Below are 16,593 nucleotides of genomic sequence, written 5' to 3'. Positions count from 1 at the left end.
GCTGGCAATGTGCCTACTTCTAGAAAGCCAATCTTTATTTACTGATTCTGATGGTAAGCCATGCTTGCCAGAATTGTGTCTACATTTCACTAGGATAGAGCTTGAGTGAGGATTTGATATTTTCCCAAGTGCAGTTCATGAGATGAGGGAGGTGTTATTGTATATAGATGGGCTACTGTCTATAGGAACTATTTTTAACTTTTGGTATACTATTCTAATCAAAGGGTTCTAAGTCAAAGGACTTATATATTTACTATTTTTAATGTATGCCTAAATGAAAAACTTGAGTGAAGATGTTAATATTATACAGATATTACTGAGTAGATTTGCTAAATCCTTAAAAAGGAAGAATATAATTCTGAATTTATAAATTAAACATCTTAAATATAATAATAGAAACAGGATATAAAGCAGGTCATGGAGGAGTCCCTATTTCTGGAGATTTCACAACAAAACTGAAAAAAATGACTGTCAACATTTTGGTAGTGAAGATTTCATGGGCTAGGTGACCATTTGAAAACTCTCTGGGATCTGCTTCTGTTCTCTACTTCAAATATAAACATTGATAGACTGATTCAGTCAGCAATTATTTGTGAATTTATCTACTAAGTCAAAGGCATTTTGGGAGGTACTGCAGAGGTGAACAAAACATACATGGGTCTTGTTCCCCTGGAAAGACAGGAATAAAATAATCACACAAATAAATATGTGTTCATCAATTACAATGTCTTATGAAAAAAAAATACTGGGTGCTGTGAGCAGTTATTAATAAGAAGAGGTGATTTAAAGTGATAATTCAGAGAGGAATTGATAGTCAAGTTGAAATCTAAAGAATGAAGATAAGCTGGACAAAAGGAATCCTCCCTAACAGAGTAAACAATGCAGGAAAATTTTTGGAGACAGGAAAAGTTTGGCACGTTGCCCAAACCAGAAGAAGACCAGGGTAACTGGATTACAGTGAACAAGGTAGAGTGTGTTGTAAGATAAAAATGAAGAAAGACGTAAGTGCTGGGTCATGAAGGACCTTGGAAGCCATTGTAAGGATTTAGGGTATTTGTTTTTCCAGTGTAAAATATTTCAGAATTTTAAGTAGGCCATTGGCATAATCATAGTTGAGTTTATAAAAATATTATTTTCTCTGCTAGTTATTGATTGATGAAAGCTAGAGAAGGAGTGAGGTGGAAGAAATACAGCTAAGGGTGACTAGGTGGCGATGGATAGAAGTGGACAGATTCAAGCCATCTTGGCCAATCCCTCAGTTTCATTATCTGTAAAATGGGGATGATTGCTATGTTTGATGTAGTTGGTATCAGTAAATGTTAGCTATTATTATTTATGTTACCTGATGAAATTTGTACTAGTTGGTTGGTTAATTGAAAAAGCTGGTTAAAGAAGGGAAATACTAAATAATATATACTTGTCTTAAATATTTCATTTTAACTTAAAACATATAAATATTTATTGCCGGTCTTTTGATGCAGCATTGGGACCATTTGTTGAATGTGAATATATAAGTTGAAGTTCTGGATTGATTTTGTTTGGTTTCATTTTATATGAACAATATCCATAGTTATTGTAAGGTTTTAATGAAGCAAGTGAGGTTTGAATGAGGCAACTGAGGCCAGTTATTGAAATAAAGAAATTTAATCGGCTCCTGGGCGAGGTTCTGCTGTCCGACAGGAGGGGCCGGAGAATTCACGCTTGACTCCTCTTGGGCGTGGGGTTTTATAGGGAGTGGAGGCATTTTGATTGGTTGTGGGGAAGCAGGACGTGGGCGGGGGCAAGCTGCCATTGGCAGGTAGGCGAGATTTCCGGTGAGTGGGCTGCCCAGCGGGAGTGGGACCTGGACAGGGCAAAATGCTATTGGGCAGGTTCTGGTGGGGCTTCTTTTAAATTTTGGTGGAGTTCTTCAACGGTTGGCTAGGTGCTGAGTGCAGAGCTACAGATTTGCGTGCTGAGTGCAGAAGTGGGTGTGGAGTGGTGACGTGGTTTCTAGGCTGGGAGGGGGGTGGGTGTGTCCGAGCTCCCGGCAAGGTGACCAGCCTTATAGTTATATCCTCTATGATTTTTAGTTTTAATTCTGTTGATGAGAAGCGAGAATTTAAAAGACATCTGTAAAGGTTTTTATGAGACAGGGATGAGGATGAGAGCCCAGAAATTTCTATTTAAATTTTTTTTTTCCCAATTTTGCACATATGTGATTTAAAAATAACTCATTTAGCAATTTTTCTTCGTGATTTTCCAAAATATTCTACTTAGTTTTTCCAGAATCAAACTTTTTAACATGCAAATTTCACCAGTTTATATAACAGTTGATTGAAAATATAATTTCAATAGTAAGTACAATTGATATAATCAGATTTGGAAACAAATACAACTGACTTCTGATAAGGATATCATTTGAATGGAAGGAGTGAAAATGTAAGTAGAATAATGCTAGAAATTAACTTCATATTATCTGCAAGCATTCAGAGTGCAGTGGTCCTGAGTCAATGTGCTCTTCTAGATGAAATGGAGGGTATCAGTTAATGTAGCAGCTACGTAGCTTTAGAATGCTTTTACTAGTATTTGGAGGTAGGATTGACAGAGCTTGATGTGGGGTGAGGAAAGGTAGAATCCCAAGGATAAGCAGCTATGGGAAGAAGAAATCATTGATCAAAATGGTCGGGAAGATGCAGATAGGGTCCATACGTAGTTTTACATTTAAGATGCCTGGAGACATTCACGTGGTAATGTTAAGTGGGCCATTGACACTGCAGCCCTAAAACTTGGAGTGGTCTTGGCTAGGCTTTCCATGATGAGCTGGAATGTGATGAGGGCTTGAACCAAAAGAGTGGTCCAGGTGCCCACCTGGAGTTTGTAGAACATGGAGTCCTGGGGAACTGAAGGCCATATGGTGAGAGGGAAGGTCTGACTTATGCTTGAGTAAGGAAGTAGAGTGATGTAGATGGAGAAATGGTGCTGATTGTCAGGTGCAAGTAAGTGTCAAGGTGGAGCCCATAGTGCAAAATTAGAAAATCACAAGTGTACAGAACTAGGAGATTGTAAAGTATGGCAAAATTAAGGTAAATGCTTCAAAGGTTAGACTGAAAAATGCCAGGGTGTTAGAACACTATTTATGTACAGTCCTGACTGAATAGTCTGTGGGCCAACAAGAGAGCTACTGATACAGTCCCCCAGGTATAAACATTAATTTGATTTTCTAGAAATATCAATGGACTTTTCATAATGCAGCCTTGATGCAAGAATGTCCTTGTAATCAGTGATACACATTTATGAACGTATTGGCCTCTGTGAGGCTGAAGAAAGCAATTTTACCTTCCTTAAAAAGGAAGTAAGCTCTTGATCTTGGCATTATTGATGATATTCTGTAACAAAATAAGCTAACTCTGATCCTACCAATTTATCAACTACATGGGCAACAATGCAGATGTTTTGTATCACCAGTGCCCTAGATTTGTATTGATATGTGAATTATCCAATTGTGGTGGAATTCATATTGAAAACACAACATGTTCAGAAACTGTGGAAATTGTAATTAGATCTGAAAATATTTTGTCAATCAAAATGAATATTGTGTTGTTTCATTGAGCTAAGTGTGAAATTGTGGTAAAGAAGGTTGTGTTTATTTTTAGTTGATAAGTATAGCAAATCTGGCCTCTCAATGTAGGTGTGTTACATTGTGATATGAGGGCTAATTTGGCTGGCTGGCCACGTGATGGCTTGTTAAGTAATTTCAAACACATGAGACTGAAGATTCCCATTGATTTCCATTTCCTGAAAGACTACAGAGCTGAGTCTTGGTGTCTTTTCTTTTGTAAAGGCAGTCTCTTAAAGAATAGATTCTTTCTTCTGATGGGAATTTTTATGTATTGAATATAAAAGCTAGAAATAGCAAACATTGATTTCTTTTTTGGCCTTACTGCTTTCCTACAACGTGAATTTCTTAATGCTTTCGTCTTTAATATACAAATATACTTGATTTCCTTTTTGTTTTTCTTTAAGCATCTATTTTTAAAAACATCCCTGAAAAGATATTGTCATATGAGAAAGCAGTTAATTTCTCATGCTTATAATATAACTTTAAAAATTTTTATATTTATAGGGAGCCAGATATTTTGTTGTGATTTACCATATTCTCTCACTAGCTGGTCTTCTTTTTAGTTCTTGTCAAGGGCTGGTGCCACCGTTCAGTCACTTGCCCAAGAGTGAAACTGGGCTTCCTTTTTGATATCCACTGTTTCTTACTGTTCAATGTGTTCTAAAATCTGTTTAGTACTTTTCATCTTTATAGCGACTCCTAAGCCCACTAACTCGCTGCCCTAGATTGTTCTAGTATGGCCTTCTACTTTGTCTCTACTACCTCTTAACCCATTCTTCCTACTTTGGTTAATGTGATATTGCTAAGTTTAACATATAATGTGCACCTCCCTCTTTAAAACATCGTGGTCTAGTCCCTTGGATAAAAAAACAAATTACCTGATGTGTCATATGAAGTGTTTCAAGTCCTGATTTTTAGCTTCAGACTCTCCTTTCCTCACATTCTAGGCTCCAGGCATACAGAAACTTAATTTATGTTCTCAAATATTACATGACTCTGTGACCCCCAAGCCTTCCCTTCCTTTGGTTCAGAACATCCTCTCCTTTCCTAAGTTAGCCTTCAACGGAGATGATATTGTATAGAGGAAAACATCTCTCAGCACCACAGATGAGGTTAGGTGCTCCTGCTATGTATACCCAGTGTGGCCACTTCAACCATATTGTGGCTCTTTTAATTATTTATTGCTACTGCATGTCTACTCATCTATACCTCCTTATAGACTGTAAATTTCAATAGGCACAAGACCACATTTCTTCTTATAATGTATTGCTATGTATTGTAGGTTTGTTACGGTAACACCCCACTACCAGAAACCAGAGTCTGTTCCAATTGCTGTTTTTCCAAAAACACCTCAAAATTCAGAGGTATAAAACTACTATTATTTTGTATGCTCGTGGACTACATGTGTTAGAAATTTGGACAGGGTGTAGTCCAAACATAGGCATGCATTGCCTCTGTTCCATGGTGTCTCAGGCATTACTCAGAGAAACTAAAAAGGCAGAGGGCTATTTTAATATCCAGGGGATGAAATCTTCTGAAGGTTTTCTTTATGCACATGTCTAATGCCTACATTGGGATATCTTGAAGACTTAGCTGGGGCTTCCAACCAGCGTGCCTATACATGGCCTCTCTATGGGGTCTGCAGTTAGTCAGAGTGTGGTAGAATTGGAATGTTTAGATATTTTACTTGGCTATTTCAGGACTTCATGAGCAAGTCAGAACAAAGTAGAAGCTCAACAGCTTTTTATGGGCCAGTATAGGAAGTCACCTAGCATCACTTCTACTGTATTCTATTGGTCAAAATAGTTGCATTAGTTTCCTATCACTGCCATAACAAATTAGCAGAAAATTAGGGGCTTAATACAACACAAGTTTATTATCTTACAGTTCTGGATGACAGAAATCCAAATAGGTCTCATGAAGCTCAAATCAAGATTTCAGCAAAGCTGTGTTCCTTTTAAAGGGTCTAGCAGATAATCTTTTTCCTTAACTTTTGTAGCTTCTAAAGATCCCCTGTATTCCTTGGCTCGTGATCCCTTCTTCCATCTTCAAAACCAGCATCATCGCATCTTCAAATTTTTGACTTCCCTGCCTTCCTGTTTCACTTTAGGGGTCCTTGTGATTACATGGCCCACGGAGTTAATCCAGGACAACTCACCTGTCTCAGGATCAGTTGATTAACAACCTTAATTACCCACAACCTTAATTCCCTCTTGCCATGTAACAAAACATATTCATAGGTTTCAGTGATTAGAACTTGGACATCTTTGGGGACCATTGCAGTCCATCCCACCCAGATTCAAACTGTCTTTTAGGAACAGGGATTAGATTCTGAGACTTGGTACTGCACAGAAGACCCTCAAATGCAGGGACACAAACTCATTGCTCACACAGAGAAAAAAAACCCACCACGGAGAGACCAGAGGTCCAGACTGGATCCTTGCCCCCACTGAACAAGGTGAGTGGATATAGCTCCCACTTCTTGATGGGAAAAGGGTCACATAAACTTACATACATATATTAAAACCACCATATATATTTTGCTCATATTACTGTACATTTCTGGCACATTGACAAATAGAAAATTCATGAATTTAATGCACTTAATATCCGTGTAGTGATAGAATTGAATAATGATAAGTATTCTGGAGGGCAACCAGAAAAGATAGTGTGAAGACTAACAGTAAAGGGGATACTAAAATGGAGTGTGTACATCTTAAGGATTCTAGATTTTGTTTAGGTTGCTAGCTCTCTGTCTAAACAAGTGTGCTCAGTGATTACGAATGAGGAGCAGTGAATACCCTAGGGAGGCCTACTTATGTGTATGTTGTGATATCTCTGGGCTATAAAAAGCTGAAGAAAATGAGAAGTAGAAAGGAATGTGTAATGACTATAACAAATATAAGATTATGGAGAAGATGAAAAGAAAGAGGAATCAGAGTGGCAATAAACACAATGAAGATTTCAAAATAAGTATGCGTTATGGAGCAAATTGTGTCCCCAAAATGCATATATTGAAGCTATAACTTCTCAATGTGACTATATTTGGAGTTAATGCTTTTAGGAAGACAATTAAGGTTAAATGAGGCCTTAAGGGTGGGATCCTAACTGGATTATACTGATATCCTTATTCAAGAAAAAGATACACAAGAGATGGATTTCTAAGTGTGCACAGAGGAAAGGCCATGTAAGGACATAGCGAGAAGGCAGTCATCTACAGGCCAGGGAGAGTGGCCTTATCAGAAACCAGCCCGGCCATCTTGAACATCAATGTTTAGCCTCCAGTACTATGAGAAAATACATTTCTGTTGTTGAAGCTGCCCCATCTGTGATATTTTGTTATGGCGGCCTGAGCAGACTAATACAGTGTGCTTAAAAAGTAGATGAATGGTTTGAGTTAAACTTTCCATAGGATTAGTCAATCTAGGACTTCATTAACTGATGATCATACACACAGTTTCCTACATGGCAGTGCTTGTTTCTTCTTCTTGAGGGTACATGGGAAATATGGACCTGAGAAGTGAGGAACTTTGCATCATGAATGCCACTGGGCCTTTAGTCATCCAGCAACAGGTCACTTCATTCAGTTAATGTGGTAGTTCCCATATGTTTGGGCAGGAAAAAAAAATCTCATAACCCATTGCTTTTCTTATTTTTAAATTAAAAACTCATGTGAAAATCCAGCTCTGGTTTTGGCATCTTCTACTAATTAATATTCACTTGAAAAGTGCCTGGAAAAGAGTTTGCTTAACTTCAGTCAAAAGCATGTAAGGGATGTATTCATGTATAGAGATCTATGGAAGTTAGTGGAGTGGTGTTTTCCAGGCAAGAAGACAAGTTATGATATATTAATGATGTTAAAATCCACCTGCTAAAACAAGCCCATTAAATCAAGTGATTGTGTAATTTGTATTTATCCAACTATTTTTTGAGAAAGCTGCTTATTTTTCATTCAAGGAGAAATCATACTAGAAAACAAGGTTAAAATCTTTAGTAATATCTTTGGAATTGATGATGTAAGTGAGGATTCTTTTTTTCAAGCAATGAAATACCGTGGTTACTTTAAGCAAATACACGAATTTGAAGTTTATGGTGTAGTTCTCAGGATGAACGGAATTCTATAAACCAAGTTTCCAATAGACAGGAACCAGGAATATCTATGTTGCTCTTGGGAGTAAAATCATTTTAATTTTCTCTTTCCTGGCAGCTTTATGGGGATAAATGAACTCAAATTGTTTATTCTGCCCTTGCATCACGCTGCTTGAATTTCTAAGAGCCAATATTTCAAGTTGCCCCTGCATGTTACCTGTATATGAATGGCAAGAGAAAAGAACCTAGAGGAAACCTTTAGGAACCTCGTAGGTGTTCATAGTGGGAGGGTAGAGTATCTTGATTTACTGTTCCACCAAGATATCACATAGGGAAGGACAGTGATTTCCTAAAATGAAACTGCATGTTATTAGCAAAGCAAATGCCTATCAGACAGCTCCAAGGCAAGACCTATCTACTACGCCCATTGTTTTATCTTCATAAATTTAGAGTCTTAAAAGCAGTCTAGGCTAGGTGCAGTGGCTCACGCCTGTAATCCTAGCACTTTGGGAGGCCTAGGCAAGTGGATTGCCTGAGCTCAGGAGTTTGAGACCAGCCTGGGTAACATGTTGAAACCCCGTCTCTACTAAAATACAAACAATTAGCTGGGCGTGGTGACTTGCGCCTGTAGTCCCAGCTACTGGGGAGGCTGAGGCAGGAGAATCGCTGAAATCCGGGAGATGGAGGTTGCAGTGAGCTGAGATCATGCCACTGCACTCCAGCCTGGGTGACAGAGTGAGACTTCATATCCAAAAAAAAAAGAAAAAAGGCAGTCTAATTTTGCATAATTAGTCTAGCTATTGCTCACAGATTCTTTTCCAATGAGTAGACACCATAAGTAAAGCTTGTAACAAAATAAATGTGTGCATTAAAACTGCCTTCATAGTGTTATGATATGCTTAGCAAAATATCTAGCAAATAAAGATTAGATCTTCAAAAATCATTATCTTTGAAAATCATTTTGGAATTGGTACCAGTTTAACAGAATGTGGGGTGAGAACCACAAGAAACTCATAAAAATGAACTGCAACGTTAAAAAAGATTTAATAATAGAAACATTAGAAAATTCGGTTGCAATCTCAATGGATAATATGTTTGCCTTTAAGAAGACACAGAATGTTCAAAAAGGATACTAAGCTAACTCATTGGTAAAAAATAGTATTCAGTAAATGGGACTGGGACAACTAGATACTCACATGCAAGAGAATGAATTTAGAACCTACTTCATGCAGAAATTATGACATATACAGAATTTAACTCAAAATATATTATAGATCTAAATGTAAAAGTTAAAATTAAGAAAACTCTTGGAAGAAAACAGGAGTAGGTTTTCACAGTCTTGGATTAGACAATGGTTTCTCAGGTATGACACCACAAGCACAAACAACAAGAGGAGAAAGAAATCGGACTTTATCCAAATTTAAAAACTGTGTTGTTTCAAAGGATACTGTCAAGAAAGTGAATCAACAAACCACAGAATGGGAGAAAACATTTACAGTTTATGTATCTCATAAGGCACTTGTACATAATATATAAATAACTCTTATAACTCAATGAAGGGACAAGTAACCCGATTTAACCCAATTAAAGAATAGACACTATATTTCAATAGATGTTTCTATAAAGAAGGTATACAAATATCTAGTAACCAACTGAGAGCAATGCTAGTAATTAGAGAAAAGCAAATCACAATAATGAAATACCACTGCACACCTCCTAGGATAGCTAAAATAAGGACAATAACAAGTGTTGTGAGGAGGTAGAAATATTAGAACACTCATACGTCACTGGTGGGATTGTGGAATGGTACAGTCATTTTGAGAAACAGGTTGGTAGTTTTTCAAAATGTTAAAGATAGACTTACCACACTACCTAGAAATTCTATTCCTAAGATAAATGCCCAAGAGAAATGAAAACCTATGTCAACACAAAAATCTGTGTGTGAATGTTTATAGTAGTGTGTGTGTGTGTGTGTGTGTGTGTGTGTGTTTCAGATGGAATTTCCCTCTTGTTGCCCAGGCTGGAGTGCAATGGCGCAATCTCGGCTTAGTGCAACCTCCACCTCCCAGGTTCAAGCGATTCTCCTGCCTTAGCCTCCTTATAGTCTAAATTGTCACCTCTGCTGACAAAATTGCTGAAGGATAGAGAACAGGAAGGATTCTCTCTATTCTGAATTTTAATGTAGTTATTATAGTATATAAACAATTAATGGGAAACTATTAATTTCTGTATTAAGAATAACTTTAGCCTGGGTAGTGGCTTATGCCTGTAATCCCAGCATTTTGAGAGGCCGAGGTGGGAGGATTACTTGAGGACAAGAGTTTGAGACCAGCCTGGACAACACAGTGAGACCTCATCTCCTCAAAAAAGTGTTTTTTTAAAAAATTAGCTATGCACTGTGCTGCACACTTTTAGTCTCAGCTATATGGGGGAGTGGGAGGATCATTTGAGGCAGGCATTAGAGTAAGTTACAGTGAGCTGTAATCCTGCTACTACACTCCAGCCTGGGTGACAGAATGAGACCTTGTCCCGGTCTCTGAAAACCAAAAATAATAAAAGGACCTTTATTCACTTTTGATTATTTAATGCTATAGTTTTAATCCTCTGATAGCTAATTTGCTGTTTAGAGAAATGTGACTGACACTAATAAATGAGCATTTTTTGGCCTACTCTATTTTGTATTTTGTATTTGCTAATAGTAGAAATAAACTACTTCTAGATATCAAAATGTTAAAAGTTATGATCTATTTTCAACAGGTATGCTCAAAATATTTCAAAAGTAATTCTACATTTGCAGTAAAATTATAACATTCTGTGATATTTTACTTGAGAGTAATTAACATCATAATGTATTGTAACTTAATTCAGCTAAAGGCAAAAATTCTATTTCGTGTGGATGGTTGCTTCCTATTGTGATATTTCCCTTTTGGGAAAATATGTGTGCACTGTTCTCAATATAACAAGATGTAAAAAGAATGAGATAAGAGTAGTTTATTTCAACACATGTATTCAGTCAATAAAATATGGTTGTCAAGGAAGGGAGTAAAAGCAAGCAGGATAAATGAGTTCAATGGCAAATAGGAAGAGCGAATTAAGATAAATAAAAAGAACAGATTTTGGGGGCCCTTTGATATATTTCTATGTTCTTGGTTCCTTTCAGTCACTATTTCTTCTAATGAAATTTTATAACTTTGAATTTTATGAATCTTTGCTATTTAGTAATATTTCTGATAAAGGTTAAAAATGAAATATACTCTTTTTAATGTGTTTTCATAAAAACTACTGTGTGTGTGTGTATATATATATATATATATGTATAGTTATTACTCTTGTCACAGGCAGTTTTGTTTAAAAATATATGAAAACCCCAGAGTAATTCTATTACTTTATATAACCACATGTCTAATTCTATAGACAAAAAGGAAAAAGTTGATCACTTATTACAGATACAAATAATTCTTCCAGGTGACTAGACTCTGTTTTTATTTATCACAATAATTTGGTTGACTAAAAATATAAACATGCCCAAAGATGCCAAATTTAATTCTTTTCTGTGGTTTTCCTAATCTGACTTACATTGATATAAAATTTTATGACATTATCATCTTTATTATGAGGCATAAGATCCCTTAGAATTTATTTGGTTGAGAATAAAAGGAAGACCTCAGTACTATTTCATTATCCATGTGATGTGATTTTTAAAATACGTTGAGTGTCTACAATTCCATAATTTACAGCAAATGTTATGAAACACACACACACACACACACACACACACACACACAAACAAACACACGATTCCCAGTTCTAGATAATTTGGCCATTATCACATATTTCTTACATAGGCAAAACATTCTTGAAAATTTTATTCTGCTTTTTTATATTGTGGCATTACTTTGGCACACTTCTTAAGGATAAAAGGTGAATTTAACTAGTAATAGAGGCCCCAAGCTTAATAGTCGATTCAAGGATGGTTTAAAGGCAGATATAAGTGAACATTTTGAGAAGGATACAAATGTCATTCTATATTTTTAATTAATGTGCTACATAATTTCTTGGATTCTGATCATGGCAATAAGAGATCATAAAATATTTTATAGCGATAAGATCAGGGGTACATTTCATATTTTTTCAACATTACTGTACATGCATATGATTTGAAGGGAAGAAGAGTCAGAGACAGAGATGGAGAGGGAAAAGGAGAAGAGAAGAGGAGAGAGATTTTATTGATCTGCGTTTTAGAGTTTAATACATGGTTATTCAATCAGATGCTATGAGGCTTGATGTATCTTAAAAAACATTATTTTTTGATATAATTGTTAGTATAAGCCCTGCAAAATTTAGACTAACCAGTTATGTTCCGGAATATATATGTTCGGTGATACCATTTTTTAAAAATGAGAATGCTGGTATAGTCATCTTTTTACTTGCTTTATTAATAAATTGGGAGATTATTGATAGGAAAAGCAAGGCATAATGTGACCTGTTATACTGCATGATATAAAGAAAAATCTTATACTATTACTCAATATATGTCTCTACCATAAATTTGCATGATAATTTCAGCTAGAAACATCAGTATTGTGAAATTTCTGATCACTCAACAGTACATTACTAAATTGCCACTTATACACTTAAGATGTATTAAATACACACACGAATTGGAAACAGAATTTTGAGATGTTTGTTCACTTATGTTTGGTGCAGCATTATTCACAATAGGCAAGATATAGAAGCACCTAAGTGTCCATTAACAGATAAAGAAAAGGGTATATACGCACGACTGAGTATTATTCAGCACTGAAAAGGAAGTCTTGTCACATGGATGAACTCTGAGGATATTATGCTAAGTGAAATAAGTCAGTCACAAAAGACTTCTCCATGATGCTGGATGACTCCACTTATATATCTGGAGTAAGAACTCATAGAAACAGAAAATAGAATGTGGTTGCCAGGGGCTAGGAATTGTCACTATGTATAGAGTTTTAGTTTTGCAAGATGAGAAATTTCTAGAGCTCTGTTGTATGACAATATGCATATAGTTAACAATAATGTACTGTACACTTAAAAATGGCTAAGATGGTAAATTTTGTTACGTATTTTTATCACAAACTCCCCCCACCCCAGTGCTCCAAATATATATACACAAATCCATACACATGCTTGTGGCATACAGAAGTAGTGTGACGTAGTATTTAGATCCAGCCATTATCCCAGAGATGAATTCAGCTGCATGCTAGGGAAATTTTCTTTAGAAAATTTGGTAAAATTATGTATTTCAGAGGTCAATAGTAAAAATAATGTGTGAATCAAACCTTATTATACAAATTTAGAACTGGAAACTTTTTACTTGACAGAGTAATGACCAAAATCAAAAGTTGTTATGCAGTTTTATTTCTCCAGGAAAATTTTCTATGATCAAAATCTGATGAATAAATAATATATTTATTTGAAAAATTATCAGATACTGACAGATAGGAAGACTTCCCTGACCCCATCTTGCATAACATAAGACAGAGAGTGGAAGATAGATGTCTTAATGAATCCTGGTAATTGCAGCCAGTGCAGGGAGAGCTTAGCTAGAGATGTGCTGCTAGAGCTCAGGAGTGACTGACTCTGCCCAAGGCTGGCACAGAAGACTTAATGGAGGAGCAAGGATGTAAAGTATGAGCAGTTGCTTCCATAGTGGAGAAGAATAAATGCTTCTAGGTTTAAAAAAATAATTAAAGCACAAATGGAGTCTTAGACTTGTGAACATGGAGCATTCGTTGAGGATGATGAAAGGCACAGCATGTCTGGAGTTCAGGGGGCATAGGTGAGAATATTAGGAGCCAAATTATGGTGCCCTCTGATGGGAAATCTTAGCATTTTGGACATTATTTTTTAGGTGTTGAGCAGTTGTACTAACAGTGATATGATAATAGCAACCACTTATTGGGACTAACCATGAGGAAATAATTGCTTATTTGCATATTTTATCTTATTCTCATTTGGTAAACAAGAAAACTGAGGCTAACAGAGGTTAAATATAATAACTAAGGTCACATAGCAAATGACTTGAGCTAGATTTGGAACCAGATATTGTCAGATTCCAAAGCTTCTGCTCTTTAACAATGTAGTACTTTGTTGGACTTTATGGCATTTTTTAAAGAGGGAAAATATAAATTGCTGTGAGATGTGTTTTAGGGAAGGTATGATAGTGATAATGTGGAAGAAGATCCTGGATGAAAGGTCAGATACAGCAATAATGCAGGTGGAAAATAATGAGTCTGAATAAAAAGCATTGGTGGGAAGTTGTTGAATCTGAAACTGTACAGATCTAAGATATCAGTGTTCTTGGAAACTGACAAGCCATAGTCATGTGTGTATACACTAATAGATACAAAATACTTGTGAATCAGAGAAAAGAACATTAAAGATAGCATCTTTGCAGCACCGGTTCCCCATGTTCCATTCCCTATGAGACAATGCATTGAGGGCAGATATGTTTATGCATACTGGGGTTGCACCAAAGGAGAGGGTCCCCAAAATTGTGAAGCTGAGAGTTTATGTAGGGCAGTGTGGCTGTCTGTATGTCCTCCCTCATGACAGACAAATCCTGTTTGAGGAAAGGAAGGGAAGGTCCCTAGATTTTTATTACCCTTACAATGTAAGTGAATACTTCTGAATAAGAGTTTAAATATCTAGAAAAAAAATTCCTTATCTCTAACTTTGAATGTTTGATCATCCTCTAACTTAAGCTTGTCCAACCCATAGCCTGTGGGCCACATACAGCCTAGGACATCTTTGAATGTGGCCCAACACATATTTGTAAACTTTCTGAAAACGTCACGAGGTTTTTTTTTTTTGCATTTTTTTTAGCTCATCAGCTATCCTTAGTTCTAGTGTGTTTTATATGTGGCCCAAGGCAATTCTTCTTCTTCCAGTGTGACCCAGGGAAGCCAAAAAATTGGACACCCCTGCCTTAAATCCAGTTGCCAGTAACTTTTCCCTAAAAAGTCCTGATTGTGCAGAAACATAAAAATATTATTGAATGTAGTTTCCTAACAGTGATATGAACAACTAATTGAAAGTGAATACAAATGTCAGACCTTTTAAAAGATGTTGAAATCAGTGTATCAGAAGCTTAGAATGCCTACATATGTAAATTGAATTGGACTGTTGTTGAGGTCAAATTACCTGTAAAAATCCACTTTCAGTGATAGTCAATCCTCAGGATTACTCAAGTGATAGTCTTAGTATGTATGGTCTTAGTTTGAGTGCCAATAAATTCAGTTTGAAAGGAATCTTGTTTCTTCTGTATTTTGAGAGATTCTAAGAAATATTGGTTAGTTATCAATAGAGGTCCAAGGAACCCTGCTTGTATTCAGAAACCCAGGCAATTATCACAATTTTTGGAATACAGCAACATAGTTCTTAAATAAATTTCATAGAATAAAAATTGCATTGGGAGTGAAATTTTAAAAAATCTTAAAATTTTAGTTGATAATGTATAAGTTTATTTAAAAAACATATAATGGCACTCAGTCCTGTTTTCCTAAAAAAAAAAAAAGTGAGAACAAATTCTTTTTGCGTGTTTCACGTAGATTGTCTAGGCACATACCAAAAAGAGGCAATCTAATAGCAGCATTGAATCAAGAGCACATCGAACCTAGCTGAATCTGACATTTTGAGAGTTAAAAAAAAATGGTTACCAGTTTCCAGAATAATACGATGTCATTTATTTCCAACGCTTTTTCTTTGTTGCTTGTGTGGGTTTTGGTTGAGGAATGATACAAGGGACACAGGGAGAACAGGAAATAAGGAGGAACCGTCCAAGGGTATTCCAGTGCTGGCATTTGCCATCAAGTAAATATTTTCATCATGAAACATACAAAATGAAGCTGTTAAGGCTTTGTTGTTACATTTCTCTCCCCTTGTCTCATGCTCAGAGATTATAGCCTTGATTCTATCAGTTACATACTAGAGAGAAGGACATCAATACTAAACAGCAAGAAGTGCAACTAGAAGACATTTACTTCAATATATAGATTTTTTACTTTTTATATTTTTAATTGAAATGTAATAATATCAATAACAAGTTGTTTTAATAGTTTTTGTTGTTCTCCCACCATAATACAGCAATTTGCTTCTTTATATTACCTTCTGTTTCTCACACATACTCACACAGATACATTTTTTGCAAAGTTCTGGTACATATCAAGTACTTAATACATCTTTCCTATTAGCATTATATTTGTTTATTTACTCAACTAGTGGAAAAGAACAAACCAAAAGACTAAAAATGAATTGGGTGCAGTGAATCTGTAAGCTCTCCAGAGACACTGAAGGCTGACATTAGTCCTGCTAGTGACAAGACTGAAGGACTAAGATGATCTCTTCTCATAGCTGTTAGGCAAGATCAGAGTGCTAATTCACATATTTATGTTGATTACCTTGTAACAGCAATTTCACGAGGCCTCTTTGTAAGCTTGTTTGTTGCCTCATCAGACTTATTCAGCTTATAATTTAGCACGTCAATTATTGAATGTATATTCCTGCATCCTTAATAATCATTTTAAATGAAATGGTTTTGCTGGGTAAGTCAAAAGGTCTTAGAACTGTTGAGAACACTCATTTATCAGTATGTATTAAGTGAAGTCTCAAATTTTATTGTATACTTGAAGATGCTGCTTCAAATGGGGGTTCTTACTCATCCTTAAGAGTCTGGTTTAGTAGTCTCATGTGAGTCTATTATATTTGTGTTTTTAATGATGCTCCAGGTTATTTTGGTGCATATGGTTGTTGGACCACATTTGAAAAACATCACTTTAGGTGGGCTTCAGGTGTGATTCAATTTGGGCCCAGCTCTAAATCTTTTTGGTCACTGGGCTCTTTCCTTCTTTTTGTGTGACACGTCACAT

The 16,593-nt window shown here is 36.0% G+C and overlaps 1 protein-coding gene across 3 annotated transcripts in view; it reads left to right on the top strand.

Moving 5' to 3' along the window:
* Nucleotides 1-16,593, top strand: part of NAV3 (neuron navigator 3) — an 853,828-nt gene that overhangs the window by 179,044 nt on the left and 658,191 nt on the right. The gene's annotated exons all lie outside the window — the stretch shown is intronic.

This window comes from Aotus nancymaae, unplaced genomic scaffold, assembly GCF_030222135.1.
Source record: "Aotus nancymaae isolate 86718 unplaced genomic scaffold, 86718_ANA_hifiasm-v0.15.2.pri h1tg000016l, whole genome shotgun sequence".
NCBI classification, from domain to species: domain Eukaryota; kingdom Metazoa; phylum Chordata; class Mammalia; order Primates; family Aotidae; genus Aotus; species Aotus nancymaae.
The sequence above is the reverse complement of the archived record's forward strand: the minus strand, read 5'-3'. Positions and strand labels throughout refer to the sequence as shown.